Source organism: Bos javanicus, chromosome 29 (assembly GCF_032452875.1).
Source record: "Bos javanicus breed banteng chromosome 29, ARS-OSU_banteng_1.0, whole genome shotgun sequence".
Classification (NCBI taxonomy): Eukaryota; Metazoa; Chordata; class Mammalia; order Artiodactyla; family Bovidae; genus Bos; species Bos javanicus.
Window position 1 is genome coordinate 46,356,791 of NC_083896.1, and position 14,040 is coordinate 46,370,830.

The 14,040-nt window shown below is 42.7% G+C and overlaps 1 protein-coding gene across 15 annotated transcripts in view; it reads left to right on the forward strand.

Annotated features, from left to right (window-relative positions):
* PPP6R3 (protein phosphatase 6 regulatory subunit 3) overlaps positions 1-14,040 on the forward strand; it is a 125,118-nt gene that overhangs the window by 28,738 nt on the left and 82,340 nt on the right. For 11 of the 15 annotated variants that reach the window (XM_061407238.1, XM_061407245.1, XM_061407247.1 and 8 more), the window contains one exon: positions 11,251-11,404. The exons of 3 other annotated variants lie outside the window; for them this stretch is intronic. The gene's annotated coding sequence lies outside the window, so the exon portion shown is untranslated. Of the gene's footprint in view, positions 1-11,250; positions 11,405-13,129; positions 13,375-14,040 lie in introns of all 15 variants that reach the window. One more of the 15 variants, XM_061407240.1, reaches the window with a different exon arrangement.

Below are 14,040 nucleotides of genomic sequence, written 5' to 3' on the forward strand. Positions count from 1 at the left end.
CCAGCAAATTTGGAAAACTCAGCAGTGGCCACAGGACTGGAAGAGGTCAATTTTCATTCCAGTCCCAAAGAAGGGCAATGCCAAAGAATGCTCAAACTACCGCACAATTGCACTCATCTCACACGCTAGTAAAGTAACGCTCAAAATTCTCCAAGCCAGGCTTCAGCAATACATGAACCGTGAACTTCCAGATATTCAAGCTGGTTTTAGAAAAGGCAGAGGAACCAGAGATCAAATTGCCAACATCCACTGGATCATGGAAAAAGCAAGAGAGTTCCAGAAAAACATCTATTTCTGCTTTATTGACTATGCCAAAGCCTTTGACTCTGTGGATCACAATAAACTGTGGAAAATTCTGAAAGAGATGGAAAATTCTGAAACAGACCACCTGACCTGCCTCTTGAGAAATCTGTATGGAGGTCAGGAAGCAACAGTTAGTAGTCTCTTATGATCCTTTGTATTTCTGTGTTGTCTGTTGTGATCTCTCCATTTTCGTTTCTAATTTTATTGATTTGATTTTTCTCCCTTTGTTTCTTGATGAGTCTGGCTAATGGTTTGTCAATTTTATTTATCCTTTCAAAGAACCAGCTTTTGGCTTTGTTGATTTTTGCTATGGTCTCTTTTGTTTCTTTTGCATTTATTTCTGCTCTGATTTTTAAGATTTCTTTCCTTCTACTAACCCTGGGGTTCTTCATTTCTTCCTTTTCTAGTTGCTTTAGGTGTAGAGTTAGGTTATTTATTTGACTTTTTTCTTGTTTCTTGAGGTGTGCCTGTATTGCTATGAACTTTCCCCTTAGGACTGCTTTTACTGTGTCCCACAGGTTTTGGGTTGTTGTGTTTTCATTTTCATTCGTTTCTATGCAAATTTTGATTTCTTTTTTTTTCTTTTTTGATTTCTTCTGTGATTTACAATTATGTAAAGTTTAAAAAAAAAATAAAATGAATTAAATATTTCTTTAAAAAAAAAAAAGGAAGCAACAGTTAGAACTGGACATGGAACAACAGACTGGTTCCAAATAGGAAGAGTACGTCAAGGCTGTATATTGTCACCCTGCTTATTTAACTTATATGCAGAGTACATCATGAGAAACGCTGGACTGGAAGAAGCACAAGCTGGAATCAAGATTGCCGGGAGAAATATCAATAACCTCAGATACGCAGATGACACCACCCTTATGGCAGAGAGTGAAGAGGAACTAAAAAGCCTCTTGATGAAAGTGAAAATGGAGAGTGAAAAAGTTGGCTTAAAGCTCAACATTCAGAAAACGGAGATCATGGCATCCGGTCCCATCACTTCATGGGAAATAGATGGGGAAACAGTGGAAACAGTGTCAGACTTTATCTTTTTGGGCTCCAAAATCACTGCAGATGGTGACTGCAGCCATGGAATTAAAAGACACTTACTCCTTGGAAGGAAAGGTATGTCCAACCTAGATAGCATATTCAAAAGCAGAGACATTACTTTGCCAACAAAGGTCCGTCTAGTCAAGGCTATGGTTTTTCCTGTGGTCATGTATGGATGTGAGAGTTGGACTGTGAAGAAGGCTGAGCGCCGAAGAATTGATGCTTCTGAACTGTGGTGTTGGAGAAGACTCTTGAGAGTCCCTTGGACTGCAAGGAGATCCAACCAGTCCATTCTGAAGGAGATCAGCCTTGGGATTTCTTTGGAAGGAATGATGCTAAAGCTGAAACTCCAGTACTTTGGCCACTTCATGTGAGGAGTTGACTCACTGGAAAAGACTGTGATGCTGGGAGGGATTGGGGGCAGGGGGAGAAGGGGACAACAGAGGATGAGATGGCTGGATGGCATCACTGACTGGATGGATGTGAGTCTGAGTGAACTCCGGGAGTTGGTGATGGACAGGGAGGCCTGGCGTGCTGTGATTCACGGGGTCGCAAAGAGTCGGACATGACTGAGCGACTGAACTGAACTGAAAAATTGAAAACTAAATGGTCATCAGTGGCGCCCTGGTTAAATCACCTGTAATGTAAAGGAAAGTCAGTATCAGATAAAACATTTGCTTTTGTTTTTATATACCATGCTGTAAATGGTACTTTGACAGTGAGCCTGTCCCTCACACCATTTTATAAGATTGAGAAAAATACCAGTGGGTCTGTTATTGGCACAGAAGATTTTTGAAAATACACCTTTGAAGAGCAGTGTTAAGCCTGTCGTTCTCTCTTGATCTGCCTTTTAACGCACTTCACATAAATTATTATCCACTATTCCCTTCTCCAGTTTCCTGTTAGGATTTTTGGTCCTGTTTTTTATATGTTCTGAGTTATAGACCACAGGAAAGATGTCTTAAAGGTTCATGGATGAATTCACTCCGGTTTCCTTATTTCATCTAAGAATAGCCACAGCTCCTTTCATGAGAGGATCGTTTTACTTGGTTTGGACCATTGACAGAGTGAGCAAACGTCTGATGTTGTCTGAGAAGCCTGCCTTAGTGGTGACGGCTGCAGCCTGCCCGATGGCGGAGGAGGACTTCCTTGGTGCACTTTGTGTGAGGGGAAGGGACAGTACAGCCTCTGTGTGCGGTGTGTTCTCGAGCCACCTGCATTCGCCTGGTTTCACCGATATCCCTGCTTTGGAGAAAGCAGCATGTCCCATATGGACTTAATCAAACATGAAAAACTGGGCACCCCTAAACAGACCAAACCGGTCTCCCAGTGGAGGACACTGATACAGTGTAACTTTAAATTCTCTATCACTGGGACTCTGCTTTAAGATCTTGTTTAAATATAATTTCTTTTGAGTGTGAGACTGTGGTTATTCATTGATTCCTTTTTCTTCAGTTCTTGAAGTATCTTGGTTTCACTTATGTTTCTTCGTAGAGCCACAGAAAAATAGTAGTTTAGGATTTGAAGCATCTTAAACTCGTTTAGTCTAATCCTCTCATCTTACAGTTACGAAAACAAGCTTGAAAAGGTGAGATTACTTGTCCAAAGGTAGACTGATCTGAGTCCGTGGTCTTCCCCATTACGTTTGGTGGAGTGAGGGGTGGTATGATACCCTTGCGTGATCAGAGGGAGGTAACTTGCCAGAGGTTTGAGGGGAAGTATAGCTTTACTTACTTGGCGAAGGCATTAGAACTCGTTTACCTGCTGCCCTAATTTGTTTTTAGTCACAGAGATAGTCGGAACCCTCTACATATTTTGGTTGAGAAAGTTGAAGCCTGTAGATGTGAACTTAACCCAAGGTTGTAGACTATCAATGTTTTATTCTGTGCTTTAATGTGAGCTGGAACAGTGCTGTCCAGTAAAATAGTATTCTTTTATCTGTGCTCAGTGGGGCTGTTTAAATTTAAATTGAGAATTCAGTTCCTTAGTCTTAACTAGCTGTATTGCTGGTACTCATGACTCTGTGTGGCCAGTGGCTTACTGTATTGGACAGCGTAGGTACAGAGTATTTACCTTAAAAAAATTATTATTTTTTTTTTACAACTTTAGAAATGTTGGTGCTGGCCACCAGGAGTTATGAGTATGATTAGAATTGCCAGTTAGGAATCAGATTTGTGTTTAAAAGTAGGAGGAGCTTGGGGCAGTGCTTGTGGTTGTGACTTGGGCCTTTCTCCATTCCTGTTTCATCTACTCTTTAGGACGGTAACCAAGAGCCTATTTGAAGGGATTGTCCTTTTTCATCTCTTAGATATCTTGGTTTGCTAGTTGAAAATCCCGTTCCTGGGTTGAGTTTTCAGTGAATACGCTCATTCACCTTCATGTCGCTTAGCATGTTTTCCAGCCTCTGTACTTGGGTTTCACATACTAATCGCTTGGTTACCAAGGTGTCCTGTAGCAGGTTGATGCCTTTCTTGTTCTTGTACTGTGGATTATGGAAGTTTCAGCTTTTACGTCAAATTAAGCTCGGTGTGTAACTGTGGGTGAGCCAGCTAAGCACGGCTTTGGCGGTCGGAACCCTGTCATCTTTTGTACTGTTGCTCTGCCTCTGCACGCTGACATTGTCACAGGCAGAGTTTGTTTTCTGGGCTTTACTTCGGATGCTAATTTACTAATTTATGATTTGGCTCCATTTTAATAGCAACTTGGGTTGGATTGACTTTATGCACAATGGCAGTGATTTGAGTGTCCATTAGGGTGCATAGCCAGACGATGATGTAATCCGATCAGGGGCCAACGTTTTTACTTAGAGTACTTTACATTCATGATTTTGCTTTTGAAAGGTGGTAGTATGGATTTACCTTGGGTGTTTATACTTTAAAAAGTAGTCTTTTTGTATTCTTGGTACAGATATTTTTGATTACTGGTTTCAAAGCCTGTATTTTTGCCACAGCTTGTATTAAATTGGTATTTCTGAAATTAGTTGATAGTTACATATATGTGTGTGTGCATATATGTATAATACATATATACAGTTATTATATATATAATATATACTATATATATATAGATAGATAGATAGATGCCTCTGAAGTTATCAAAGGATGTTACTTATTTAGGTTGTTTCTCTCAATTACGAGTGTTTGTATGCTCATTTTTGATGATTTTTGTGGTCAGAATGGGGGGGGTGTTAATTTATTTTCTGTGTGCTAGGCATTGAGGATAAAATGTTGAATTTTATCAACATTTTATCTCTAAAACTTTATAGAGATGGATTGTCTTCCCATCTCACTATCTTGCATCTTTTTAGACTTGGGTGTTTGGGAAACATGTGTGAGCAGCTTGCAGAAAAAGGATTATTAAAATCCGCATGGGAACGATTGAGCCGGCCTGTCTCGGGGACGATCGAGCTGGCCTGTCTCAGGAACGATTGAGGTGGCCTGTCTTGGGAACCATCGAGCTGGCCCATCTTGGGATCGATTGAGCTGGCCTGTCTCGGGACTTGCTGGTGACAGTAGTTGCTTGCTTCTGTGTGCCCAGGCTCTAGGCTGTTTCACCTGTTTGTAACCGAGAGGTTGTTTTTAGTTGTTTGTGTATGATATGTGATACAAGGAGAACATATTTTCCTGCCTGTTACGTAATAGCTGTAGTTTCCGCTTGTGAATTTGCATCTTTGAAGAATATCAGGGAATTTATATTAAAAATTCATGTAAGAGCACAGAGAGAGGTTATTATTCCCTTTTTCCCCCAAAGTGAGTTAAAAAAAAAATTTCAGCGTTCTTTTGGAGTACGTCCTTTCTTATTGTTCTCAACTACAAAATAGGAGTAATACCTAAGAGGATTGAGAAGCACACGTATAATGCTGGCACAAAGGGTTTGTAAGGGTTAGATGTTCACTCTTGCTGTTCTCAAGTTCTGTGACTAAGCAGGTACATATTTAGTTACTCTTTAGTTGAGAATCTGTTCCTTTGCTGTTTTAGGCTAAACCAGCCCTCATTCTTGACTGATATTTTTATAATTATGTTCTTACATTCTCTTCATTGGCCTTGATCATACTGATTAGTATCGGAAAGAGGAGATCCTTTTTGATAGGGTTATAGTATATGGCTGTTGAGGAAAATGTGGCTCCTTTAAGGAATGATTGGCAAGAAGAAATATAAAAGTAGAAGTATATTATCTTAAAAAAAAGATCTTGTTTTCCCTTTTTTGAGGGGCGCCTCTGGATCCATTTCCTCTGAGAGAATAACGCTACCAGTTGTTAAGCCTGAATGTTTGTGTCCCCGCTTCAAGATTCATAGGTTGAAACCCAATCCTCAGTGTGGCGGTTTGGGGGAGTGAGGCCTTGGGGCGATGAGGTCATGAGAGTGCAGCCTTAATGAATGGGCTTGGTGATCCCCGAGGGTTCCCTTACCCGTTCCTGCTGTGTGAGGACCCAGCAGTCACCAGACGATGGACTGCCCAGTCTCAAGAAGTGTGAGAAGTAGAGTTGTGTTGTTTGTAAGTTATGAATGTATGGTATTCTGTTATAACCCAGGAGGACTAAGGCATCAAATGATTCTTGAGTAGCAAATCTCCATTTTCCTCCTCTAGCTTCTGTGACTGTGCAGTTGGTCCCACTGTTCTGGAGCCGTGTCCTTTTCTCATTTTTGTCCTTGCCAGGGTTGGGAACTCTTTTGTCTTCGTTAATCAAACAGTGCTATTCTCATTTCACTTTCACCATCAGCACCATCTTGGTACCCACAGGCTTAAAGCAGAAGTTTTTTCCCCCATTTTACTTCTCTCCATTTATTATTTCACCAAGTCTTGCTTCATTCTTTCTGTAATTTAATTTGCTGCTGTCCATGGCCACCAGCACCATATTTAAAATTTTGATTATTTTTATATTAGATTTATAAATTTGTTGAAACAGGAAGGAAGTTTAGAGTTAATTTAGCCCAGCTCCTTTATTTTGTAAATGAAGAAATGGATCCTCAGGTCAGGTGACTTGTCTTAGGTCACACAACTAGTGAGTAGCTGATGTTACAGTTCTCTGGTCTCAGCATTTAATGCCGTCTCCCAGTCTAATATTCTTCTTAAAATGTATTTGAAAAAAATTCTTTTGGGGTCAATTTTGCATACCTCCAGTTAAGGGTGAACCAGTTTTAGGAGGTTGGATAGATGACAGCATTTCCTAGGCACCCCTCCCTCTTTTCCCTCTTACCCTGAAGGTAACTGTATTACTTAGAACTCTTTTAGCCCATTTAAAAAAAAATACATATTTACCTCCATATGTCTGAAGAGCATTTTGGAAGAGTTCATTCTTGTATGCATGCTTGCTGATTTTTTTTCTTTTTAGTTTAGTTTTAAGTTGATTTCCTGCTGTGAAAAGATAGGGCAGATAAGGATTCGCTGCCCCCCACCCCCCACACTGCACCCTCGTCCCTGTCTCTCCAGTATAGTTCTATTGCGATTTTGGTTAAATCAGTATTTATCTGTTATTACTTGGGATGCTGTTTATAGTGTCAAGTGGTACATTACAAATACTTTTTGTAAACAGCTTCTGGTTTTCCTAGGAAATGTTGCCTTTTTTTTTCTTTAATGTATCAATCACTAGTTTAGCCTCAGACTTTCAGCCAGTTATGTATTGAGGTATTCCATCAGCTTAATCGTTTGAAGAAATTTTACCTGCTCCAGACTGGGCTGCTTGCTCTCCCTGCCGGGACCCTGGGAGTTCTCGCCCCTCTTCTTCATCGCCTGTTCTCTGTTGTCGCCTTTGTGGTGCTCTCCCTCTTGTTTAGTGGAGCGCAGTCTCGCAGTTTTCTGTGAGAATGGCTGGGAGGTACATCTTCTGAGACTTCTGTGTGTTCCTTATTGGTAGTTTGGCTGGGGATGGACTTCTGGGTTGGAAATAATTTTCTTTATGTATTGGTCTGCTGATTACACACACCCCCCCCCACACACACACACGTACACGTTTATCTTCCTGAGGATGTCAGATAATTTTTTAAGGTACTTTTTTCCTTGTGTAGTCTTTCCTCCATCCTGCATTTTTCTGTCTGTTTTGTTCTCTATCTTTCATGATACAGGTTTTCCTGAGATGTTATCAGAACCTGTGTTTTTCATTCATATTTAAAAGTTACACAACACACAGAGTTGAATTCATACGACAGTTCCATTCTTTCTCAGCTTTGTTCACTGTCTATGAACATAATTTCTCAGATCTTCATTTCTAAATCACATCTTCCACTGTAAGGAACGAGGAGTCCTTGGAGAAATGGGTGATTTCAGAGCTGGGGCATAAAATGTAAAAGTTTAATCTGAAACATGTTGTTATGCAAAGAAATAAGGGAATATTCAAAAAACATGAAAAGTACACATTCCTCTGCTTGAAGGGGTTCCCCTTGGCCAGATCTAGGATAACTTGAGCATCAGAATGAATGGTGATATGGATAAATTAAGAATCCATGAGTCCATACTATTAATGAATTAAAGAATGAGTGGGGAGAAGGCAATATACTTTAGTTATAATGTCAGCTGATAAGTGTAAAAGGAACAGTAGATTTACAAAATAAACAGAATTTTATAACTGTCAATAACAGTTGATTCAGACAAGAATTGCCAGAGGTTAGTAAAGCTATTGGGTGAATGTGTTAAGAATGTAATATCAAACTTTATCTCCATACAGATTATTTACTAGTTAATTACTGAGGGGAAAATGGTTATTTTACAGTGAAGAAATAAGACAAATATCATTTTCACTAAATGATCAAAATCCCAATAATGGGACACATTGATACCATCTTACTACTTATGTGATACTCTAGGAGAAACAAACCTCACTTACCACTTGTGTGGTGTTACTGCCAGAAATTCATACTTTCCTGGGTTCTTCAGAGATGCCGTGAAAGACAGAGAATTGCTGAAGAACTGTTTTAGATGGAGACACAATGTCAAGTGTGATTCGTGAGCCTGAATTGAGGTGAAGGGGGCTTGCCATCAGGGACATCGTAGAACAGTTGGCAGAAATGGAATGTGAACTATATAGTCTATATGGGACTGTTAATGTGTTAAATTCCTGATTTGGACGTAAGTACTGTGGTTGTATAAGAGAGTCTCCTTGATCTTAGGAAATACCTGGTGAACTATTTAAAGGTAAAGGACATGATGGCTGTAGAAACTCAACTGTTTGGGATGGGAGAAAGCAAAACTGATACAGTGATTAGTTGTGAATCTAGGGGAAGGGTCTGTGGGAGTTTCTTGTTCTGCTCTTGCAACTGTTCTGCAGGTTTACGATGAAAACTTAAAGATGAAAGTAAGGGTGGCTGATTGGAGCCTCCCTTCGTGGGTAGGGGCTCATTGGCTGGGGACTGTTCATCAGAGTGACCGGTTGAGCTCCTTTGGTTGCGAAGTCCCCAGTGTCAGGGTTTTCAGGCCTTTGCTTCTTGAGGTCAGTGATCAGAAGTCATCAGCAGTCTTCCTCCTAGCTGGAAACGGCAGAGCCCGGTAGAAGAGTCTGGAGCGGGTAGGGTGGGTGGATGAGTAGGCCTCACTCTGTATTCTTTCTGCAGTTCACAGGGTCCCTCTGTTTCTAGTGGCAAACCCATCCTCAGCTCTGCAGTAGTCACCGTCCTTTCTGGCTTCCTCTTGTCATGTGGGGCTGGGAGGGATGGAAGAAAGCCAAGGGGATTTGGGAATTTAAGTGTTCGTTGAATAACCTTTTTCAGCCAGTGTTCCTTTTGCTTCCTTCCAGCACTCCTCTAATTTTGTTGGTTCTTGGGATATGCCTTTAAAAAACGAGACAAAACACCCGAACAGTTCTCTCACTGTGGTTTTAGAGACATTTCAGTGTATGTTCAGTGCACATTCTTTACCCAGGAGTAATATGAACGCACTTACGTACCACTTCATTCTGTTTTCTGTCTTTTGATCTTGTTTCTCACATTCTCACACTTGGGAGTAACCAGATTTCTTACTATCAATAGTATAGACCCACTCTTTCCTGTAATTAGTCTAAGGGAAAAGACTGAATAATTAACACAGATCTTTTCCCAGAAAAGTCTTACTTTTTACAACTTCATAAGCACCTGGATTTGTGATGCTCTGAGCGTGTTTGAGGGCTGTTTTATCATTTGGCTTCCCTGGGCAGGAGTATGCAGCACATTGGGGCTGGCAGGTCGGTACAGCTCTGCTGGGAGCCTGTGGTTGACCAGCCTGGAAGCGGATGAAGTGGGTGGACTTGACTGGTGGAGAAAAGATTGTAGGTGACTTGAGGGCCCTACAGCTACCCAGAGTTAAGTGCCAGACATGTGGGGCACGTATGTATTTTGTGGAGTACGTAACTTCATTGGATTTTTAAAGGGCTCTGGAACCCGTTCCATGGAGAGTGGTTGTGATGGGACTAGAATTACCTGCAACATTTAGAAACCCACTCATTACACCAGCACGCTGAGTTAGTCACATCTGAGGACTGTGGAGGTGATGTGTTCTTATGATGTAAAGCAAAAATCTAGGTGATTAGTTAACTTTTTCAAGGTTTTGTTTAGAAAACATTTCACTGGTAAAATGCTTTGTTTTCAGAATCAAGTATTTTCTTCATAATAAACTAGGCTTTTGTTGATTCATTTTCTTTTAGCAAGTGGTTAGCATTGTTTCTATTATCTTGTTTGAGGGAAAATGTTTAGTTAATCACCCTGTAGTGTGAGTTTTGTGGAACAAAGGCATAAAATGAACAGCATTTATTTTGAGAGGCCTTGTAGACTGCATCCTTATGAGACTTCTGATGAGTATATTGTCCATAGTTTGTGTCTTTTCATGCAGTGTTTAGGTTTAAACAAAGTGCCTTGAAAGACAGTTTAAAGTCCTTCGTGTATAGCATCTGGTTAATTCACATTAGAGACAGGATTTGGCTGCAGCTAGTGCTTAAGTGCGGAGAAGACAACGGCACCCCACTCCAGTACTCTTGCCTGGGAAATCCCATGGGCGGAGGAGCCCGGTGGGCTGCAGTCCACGGGGTCGCTAAGAGTTGGACACGACTTCACTTTGACTTTCACTTTTCACTTTCATGCATTGGAGAAAGAAATGGCAACCCACTCCAGTATTCTTGCCTGGAGAATCCCAGGGACAGAGAAGCCTAGTGGGCTGCCGTCTATGGGGTCGCACAGAGTTGGACACGACTGAAGCGACTTTGCAGCAGCAGCAGTGCTTAAGTGACGGAGAAGGCAACGGCACCCCACTCCAGTACTCTTGCCTGGGAAATCCCACGGACGGAGGAGCCTGGTGGGCTGCAGTCCATGGGGTCTCTGAGGGTTGGACACGACTGAGCAACTTCACTTTCACTTTTCACTTTCATGCATTGGAGAAGGAAATGGCAACCCACTCCAGTGTTCTTGCCTGGAGAAGCTCAGGGACGGGGGAGCCTGGTGGGCTGCCGTCTGTGGGGTCGCACTGAGTCAGACACGACTGAAGCAACTTAGCAGCAGTAGCAGCAGCAGCAGTGCTTAAATGAACTTAATGTTTAGCTCACAATTTCTGGTAAGTTACAGTTGTTTAAAGGTATTACATGGGGCTACAAGAGAGTACTGTAAAAATCTGTTTTAGTAATTTAAAATATGATGCCTTTGTTGCTAACTAACCCTGTGTTGAGTGAGAAAGTCATTGATGTTTTCATGAGGTAAAGATAAGCATGTGTGTTTTATTTGTCCCTTCTTACGTCTCTATTTCCGGGTTATTGTTTAGTGTAGGCTAAGAGCTTAGGCAGAAGGATGGCCACGCCTTTCCCTCTTGTTGCGTAGAGACCTTTCAGTTAGCCAGGACTCTTCAGCCCTCTGAGGTTCAGTTGTGTGTGAGGACCTTGTGCCATAACCTTTAGTGGCAGCTCTCATTAGACCGAAAAAGAACGCACTGTGATTTTGGCTCTCTTTCTCTTTATAGGAGAACTTCTGTTCAATGTCCACCATCCTGCTTTATTCCTACTGATCTGCTAATGCAATAAATTGGAAGACAACCATTTCCAGGAGAACCTGTAATGGGCAAGGAGCCACAGAGAAGAAAACATTTCTTTTAATTTTTAAACTTGGTTTGAAAGGTAAGGTCACAATGATTATGAGGAGTTCCTTTCCATGAGTTACATCAAGGAAGGCAGTTTTCTGTTGTGAACCCTGGGGTCTAGGTGGACCCGTCTGGGCCATCTCTTTGAGATGACCTGGTTCTGTGACGCTGTGGTATTTTTAGGAAATTAAATAACAGCCTCTGTAGTTTGCTCTAGGGTCTTGGAATTGGCGGCACCTGTGGGATTCCCAGTTTCCAGAGGACGGGGTTGGGTGGGATCGAGCTGGGCCCTAAGGGCCAGATAAGGCAGCATGCCAGAGCAAGACTGCTGGTAGAAACCCACCTGCCACCCCTTGGGCACCTGGCCCTGTGTGTGTGTTGGGGCTTGGGGGGCTTGTTTTGTGTCATACCAGCCAAGGGACAGCTGGCTTCTAGCCAGCCACCTGACTCTTTTGAGTCTTAATTATTATCACCTTGGAATTCTTTCCTGAAGTTTTTTGTTAAAGACCAGAGATTTTCTTTGCACACTTGACTTTTAGGTCAATTGGCACTTAATAGCAAGTGGCCTGGTAGGACCTTTTGGGGGATGTGCACACATCCTTAATCAGTTTCACTGTTCTTTAGTATCTGGAGGAGCAGGTGGGCATGGACCGTTTAATCATCCACATTTCAGGCTTCAGTGTCTCAGGAGATACTGCAGTGGTTCAGTTGTGACAGGTCTCTGCCTCTAAACCCCAGTGAGTGCCTCACATTCCTAGGCCGCGAGCCCCTTTGCCTGTGCCCTCGCCCTCCTCCAGCCCTCCGTGAAGAACTCTTCCTCAGCACCCACTTCTGCTTACACAGTGAAGCACCAGCTCTTTCTTAGAGACTATCTTCACATCTCGTTTTGTCCAGCTGCTCTTTATTTATTGGTTTTTGGCTGTGCTGGCTCTTGGTTGCTGTGCAGGCTTTTCTCCAGTTGCCAGGAGCGGGGCCTGCGCTGTGGTGGTGTACAGGCTTCTCATTGCGGTGGCCTGTCTTGTTGCAGATTCTGGGCTCTGGAGCACGGGCTCAGTATCAGTAGTTGCTCAGTTGCTCTGCAGCCTGTGGGATCTTCCTGGATCAGGGATCGAACCCGTGTCCCCTGCATTGGCAGGCAGATTGTTTACTACGGAGCCACCAGGGAAGCCCCTGTTGTGTCCACCTTTTATCTTCATATTCTTCTTGATACATCCTGGGGGGAAGAATTCCCTTCAGTGAATTCCCATTCACTCTTGGCGCCTTGTCTCATGTGGTTTTGTTTGTTTGGTTGCTTTGTTCAGGGGCCCAGCCCCTTGTCCCTCTGCCCTATAGGTCCTCACTCTGCAGACTTGGGCTCTTCAGTTCCCTGCCTGCCTGCCTGCCGGAGTGGAGAACTCAGTCGAGGGGTCAGCTTTATTAATAAGTCCGGGAGCATGCAGTAATAAACTGATCTGACTGTCTGACTCATTTATAATAAAGAGGATATTTGTAATGCACATGATCATGTTCTATCTATCCGCTGGTTTGGAGCTGGGGGCAGTAGGAACAGGGGTACTAATTTCAGAACCCCACAGAGACCTCCAGCTTGAATTCAGTTGGCTATTTTACAGGTTCATCATGTTTTTATGTTTATTGGGCAGTATAAATTATTGGTAACATTTATCCTTTTTTTCTATTGTGATACTGGATCTCAAAAACTAAATCTGTCTGATTAAGCCTTTTTTTTTTCCCCGTATGCAAAATTTTACCACCATCAATGTAGCGCATCATGGCAGCAAGAGAGTCAGACCCGACTGAGTGACTGGGCACGCGTGGCGGCCTCTGCTGCACGTTGTAGTGATCTCATCTTTGCTCAGCTTCTCCGACAGTGTTCTGCCTGTAGTTGTTTCACACGGACTGTTCATAGAAGCTAATTCTTCGTCACTTCAGAGTCCTCAAATAAGTGACAACTCCAAGATCTTAAATTCATCAAGAATCAAGGAGGTCATCATTGGCTTCTTTAGCTTGGTAACAAACCAGCTTTGACTGAAGTTTCATTTTCCTTTTTTATGAAGACGTTTCCTGTTAGGAGACGTTGCACTTGATGCTCTCTGGCTGTCACTGTCTGTGAGCTGGGAACACTGCAGCGGCCGCCTGGTGCGCTGGTGCCACATGCAGTGCGTTCCTTCAGCACAGGGATGGTATGATTGCATAATGAACAGTGCTTTGCCCTCTAGTTTCATAACAGAATAGCCCATATCCCATTGTACCTTAAAAACACAACATTTGCAGTCCAGATTTTCTTTTCTTGTTTTGACACGTTGGGTGTGCACTCGGAATAATAAAACGCGGCAGCGCAGCATATGGCACTTGGGGCCCTGTTGCATTACACCCGAGCCTGCAGTTCGTAGTGCTCAGCTGCAGTGCCTGCGAGTGGCACTGTGGTGACGTGAGGCCTGCGTGTGGTCTCTTGTCGTGACTGCTCAGCCCTGCCCTTCTGGTGTGAGAGCAGCCAGAGGCAGCCTGTAGAGGAGGGCATGGCTGTGTTCCCTTAAAACTGTATGGACACTGAAATTTGAATTTCATAGGATTGGTACAAGTCATGGAATAGCATTTTTTTTGATATCTTCCCCCTGCCCCCCCCCCCCCCAGCCCATTTCCAAACAGTGAAAAGGTAAAAACCATTCTTTGCTC